We start from the raw sequence: 6,000 nt of genomic DNA, 5'->3' as shown, positions 1-6,000 counted from the left end.
CCTGCAACTTAGTGAGACCCTGCTTCAAAATAAAATATAAAATAGGGCTGGGGGTGTAGCTGAGAGGTAGAATTCCCCTGGATTCAATCCCTGATACCTTAAAACTCAAGACTTAAGTGGGTGCCAGATGTGGTGATACATGCTTGCAATCCCAGTATTTGGGAGACTGAGTCAAAAGGCCCACAGATTTGAGGACAGCCTCAGCAATACAGCAAGGCTCTTAGCAACCTAGCAAGGCCTTATTTCAAAACAAGAAATAAAATAAGGCTTGAGTGTTGCTTGGAGATAGAATGTCCCTGGGTTCAATTCCCAGTACCCCCTCCCCACATACATAAGACTCATGTGGTACAATTAATAAATATTACATGTCTTGTTTTAGAGGTTTAACAAGTACAGATTCTAGCTTCCTAGCACTGCTCCTTCTACATTTACTGTCTGCACTATTGAGTGGCCAGCCCCAAGAATGGAGATGACTGGGAGTTCAATATCCATTGGCAGCCCTATTTTCTCATGATATATTTTCCCCTTCTGTGATTTTTTTTCCCAGTCTAATGTAGAAAAATCATAAGCTTAAGAATAGACAGCTCTCAGTTAAAATTCTGGCACAGGTATTTATTAGCAGAATGACCTTTAATTTTGCTCCAAAATAGCAACAAAAATATCTGCTTTAAATATTTTGTCTCTAAACTGTGAGAATTAGAGACAGAATAACTTAAATATTCATTTCTGATGTAAAGTGCCCAGTAGATAGTAGCTATTTTCTAAGGAGGGTTAAAGTTTTCATATAGTTCTCTGGAAATGGCTTTCTCTCTAGATAAATTTTCAATGATTATGTAAATATAACAACTACTAACTTATAAATTTTGATAAAAGTATATAGGTAAAAAATAAAAGAATTCTGTACATTTATGAATGCTATTTACTTAGTATTTTTATAATTACATTTATAAATTGCAACATTAAAATACATTATCCATATTTAAATTTAAACAGATAATCTATTTTTATCAGTATAGATTTGGAATTCACTAATTAAGGAAGTTAATATGCTAAGAAGTAATGTATAGTGAATAGTCTACATTAGATAATAGGGACTGAAATTTGCCCTGGGAAAGTAGAAAGTATTGCTAAAAATTAAAGAATACAACCCGGTTGATTCCTCAACCAAAACAAAACTTTGTATTAGTAAAGCAGATGGGGAATATTAAATAAAGAGAAGAACAAACCGAAATTTAAAGAAGGAAGGAAACTAAATACATGGTGGTTAAGGATGTGAGCAATTAGCAAGCCATAATCAATATGGAAGGCAAGATGGGACATACAGGGACATAAAATTCCAATTCAAGACATTGGGAATAAGAATGTCGCATGTAACTGATAAATGTAATGAATGCCATTATAATAAAAAGGTTTTTCTCAACTTACTATATGAGATATCTCTTTATTTAAAGAATTAAGGGTATAGACACTTAAGAAATAACTACAAAGTCATATAGAAGAAAGCAATTCAACAATGAAAGCTGTGCTGAGTGCCAGAATTAAACTAATAATCATTTTCAAAATATCTATATTTGGACTTTGATCCTTTTTGGAATATAATTATAAATTGTCTATATAATGACTTGTTGTTATCATTATTATCATTTATTATTATTATTATTTTATTATTTGCAGTACTGGGGATGGAATCCAGGGGCATTCTACCTCCAAGCTATACCTCCAGCCCTATTTTTTATTATTTATTTTGAAACAAGGTCTCATTGATTTGCAAAGGGCCTCACTAAGTGGCTGAGGCTATTCTGGGAACTGCAATTCTCCTGTCTCAACCTCCAAATGCTGGGATTACAAATGTGTGCTACCATGCCCGGCTTGACTATGTTATTTAATGCACTAAAATATTAATAATTTATTATCAATCATCAGAATCTGGCAAAAGAAAATTTTATGTGGGTAATACAGCCAGTTGTGATTCTTGAGCCTGTGGAGACAGAATGACAGAATTTATACCTGGTCTACCATTTACCTAGTAAGTGTAACTTCCTAAGATCATTGAGTTCAATATTGTGAAAAATACCAAGTACAATATAGCCCTTCAAACCATGTCTGCATTAGAATTGGTGCATTGTAAATTTTGCCGTCATCGTTATTTAATTATTTTTATCTTTGGGGAATTTCTGGCCTTGTAACTACTAATCTCATTACATTATATCAGTATACTTCTGTCTTCAAAATGGACAATCTTGCATTAGAGTGATGATTACCTGCGTTTTTTAAAATCAGAGATTTGGGGAAAGACTATGTGTTGGGAGAAAAAGGAAGTAATTTCAACTTTTTGAAATTCCCATTGCACTTAGCCCACAAACTAACTGAGGATACTTACCCTTCCAAATGGGACATATTAAAAGCTGTCAGTAAAAAATACAAAAACTTTTTTGCCTTTTTTCTGTTGTTTTGTCAGATAGATCAAACACTAGACACTCTATGAAATGTCTTACAAGAAATGGTAAGAGATTTATAATTCTGAGGTACCTTATTGATGGTCTTGTAACATTGCATGCCCACTCAAAAATTTAGTTAGATTTTTTTAATGAAATATAATTATGGATTATATATGAATTTTTGCAACAAATTGAGTTATATATTACAAAATATTCTTACTGAGAAGTTGTTTTTAATCTCAACAAAGTAGGTAAGTTATATGCTTTATCTGAAATTTAACTGCTTAAGGGCTGCCATATAATACTTCCACTGAGAACAGAGATATATAAACATAACAGTTGTGCTGGCTGCCTAGCTCAAAATAATTAATAACAATAACATAAAATAACAGTCCACGTAATATAGACTAATTCTTTTGAAATAATTATAACTTTTAATTTGTCTCACCACCTTTCTCTTTAAAATCAATAAGTAGGCTTTGGAAAAAGATAGATCTGGATTTGAATCCAGGCTCTGCCATCTAGTGGTTATAAAACCTTGAGAAAGTTATTTATCTTCTTGAAATCTCAATTAATTCATCTAGAATCCTATAACGATTAATATTACCCACCATATCTGATGTGGTGGCACACCTCTGTAATCCTACTTGAGAGGCTGAGACAGGAGGGTCACAGGATAGAGGCCAGTGTGTGGTAACTTAGCACGACCCTGTTTCAAAATAAAAGTAAGTAAAGAGGTCTAGTGTGTATCTCAGGAAGTGATAACGCACCCCTGGTTCAATACCCAGTACAAGTATCACAAAGAAAGGAAAGTTGATCACCACTTTGCAAGAAATTTAGCAAGGACTTAATATAACAATGTATGCAAAGGTTCTGGCACTCAGCTAGGGCCCCATAAATGTGAATTGTTATGATTAATATTATTAACCTTCCAGATTCTTCACTAACAAATGATATTTTGAAATGCAAGTTGATTTATTTTATTGCTGAAAAGTATTAAGGTACTGATTCGGGTATATAGAAGGAAAAAGTAACAAAAATACTGACTATCAGACTCTGGGTATTGGAGCTGCTAAAAGTATTAAATAGACCCAAGGAGGGTACCATTAAGAGAAATTCACAAGAGACTGACACAAAATCCATTTTACAATTTTTTTAGATAAACGCATAGAAACAAGGAGAGGGTTACTAGGTAGGTTATGGAAGTGGGATTGGTAGCAGCCAATTTAGTATTTTAAATGCTTGGATGCTCCATCTCTGTTTATAGAGTCTACCTGAGAAGAATTGTGCTGCGTTTAAGATTTCACTTTGAAAATAAATAGCAACAAAGGACTTAGAACATTAATGTTAAGAAGTTCTTCTTATTCATTTTTTTTTTTAGAATGCTAGGAAAGCCGAGTGAGGTGGTGTGCACCTAGAGTACCAGCTCCTGGGAATATTAAGACAGGATTAAAAGATACATCACAATCATAATGAGTTGAAGAGGAAGTGTTTTATTTCTTTCTATAGGAATGGTCTTTTCCACCATGTCTTACTTTATTAATCCTAAGACCCTCCTTCCCCCAAACTAAAATAAGAAAAGCTAGAGAGAAAACGCTAATGTCGTTTTTTGTTTATATCATTCTACTGTTACAGTAGACACCGAAAGCTTGGTTTACTTGTAAGCAGATTTGCTCTGAGATTTTCTTTCACCTTCTCAATTCTTATTCTTCCCTATTTACCACCGAGGTTTATCAGGGGGGAAGAAAACATAAATGGTAATTAGTGGTTTATTTAATTTTTTAGTTCATTTTATTAAATGGCATGTGTATAGTGTAGGAACCTGCAGCATACAGCCCATAACAAAATTCAGGCTTCTATTTTTGTATGAATTATGAGCTAAGAATAGAATTTTCCCTTTTTAAGATGCTAAAGTAGAAACAAAATAATAATTTGTGCCACACAATAATTCACCTGAATTTCAAATGGTTGTATCCATAAGTGAAGTTTTATGAGAAAACAGCTATGCTCCTTTGCTGTCCCACCATCTATGGCTGTTTTTGTGCCATCTATGGCGGTTTTTACACTATTGAGTAGTTGCAATACAGATCATGTTTTGCACTTAGTCGCTTAGCTCAGCTGCTTGGTCTACTGCAAATCACAATGACAGAGTTGTAATTCCACAATATTCCAGGTGTCATGAATGACACACTACATCATAACATGTTTCCTTATTCATAGTGTAGGTCATGTCAAAACAAGAAAAGAAAAAAGTGGACCCTGAATATTGCAGTATCCTGTTACAATGGAGTGTGGTTTATTTCATTGGCAAAATAGGTTACAAAATTTTTTGAATGCAATTACACTAAAGTCACGTTAAGAGAATAAAATATTGGCAATACCAAACTAAGCACTCAAAACTTCTCTAACTCACATCAAAACAACTCAGGGGAAAAAATTTAAATGGAGTATCTCTTCATCAATAATTTATTCACAAAATCAAAAGGCAAAAATGGTGTAACTTCAACTAAACTTCTCAGCAAGTCATTAAGCAGTCAAGTGAGGAAAGCTGTTTGCTAACACCGATTTATAAAACCATTATGAGTATACCAGCTGAAGAAATGTAGCCACAAGAAGTAATTAGGACTACCCAAATATTGGAAATAACAGTTTCTCAGAGTTGAAAACAATGTGAGCAATGTTAATAGTAAGTTAAAAAACAAGGCAAATGATTTTGAGTTGTTTTCTTCAGATTTTGATACATTAGATGATATTCTTACCAGTCAGATGTTCACAATTGTAGGAGAGGATGATGAGTTTCAAAGGACTGAACAAACCCCTGTCAGTAATCTCTGTGGAACAAATACAGGTGCGAATATTTTCAGAACTATGTTGCGGAGTCAGCACTAATTCAATCTACCTGAAGTGGAATCTGCTAAGATGTGTTAGAACTGATAGTGGTAAGATGTGTGAAGGAGAGAAGGGCTCATTGTTTATAAATTTGCAAAGCTTGTGAAAATGTAAGATGTTTAACCTTAAGCTTTTCATTGTATTATTCATCAGAAATTACTTTGTAGGAAATATTTGAATCTATGATGTTATGTTGAGCCTCTAGTGCTAACAGTAAATTTTATTCACTCTTGTAGACTTAAAAATTAGGTGAGTTTGAGCTCAGAGCCTAGATGGAATATTTTTTTGAATGAAAACTGCCAACACCAAGCTGTGTTAAAATTGGATTTTGTCATGGGCTCGGAGAAGTTTCTTACTGAACACTAAAAAAGTCCAACGAATGCTTATATGGAAATATATGTTTCAATAAAGTCACTCCCACAATCCGAAGTTGTTCGAATTACATAATATCAAATGTTCTATATGTGCTATGCTGTTAAAAGTTAAAATAGTCAGGTATTTTTTTACTCTAATGAAATTATTAAAGGGCCAAACTATAGTTTTGAGCTAAAATATGGTAGCATCTTTCTGATGGTGAAAAAGTTTTTCATATTAAAGATCCATTTAGCCCTACAGCTAAGGAGCTTCCACCTAACTTTAAATTGTAAGTGATTAATTAATAATGTGATCACAT

The sequence above is a fragment of the Muscardinus avellanarius genome (genome assembly GCF_963383645.1).
Source record: "Muscardinus avellanarius genome assembly, chromosome: 8".
Taxonomy (NCBI): domain Eukaryota; kingdom Metazoa; phylum Chordata; class Mammalia; order Rodentia; family Gliridae; genus Muscardinus; species Muscardinus avellanarius.
The sequence above is the reverse complement of the archived record's forward strand: the minus strand, read 5'-3'. Positions refer to the sequence as shown.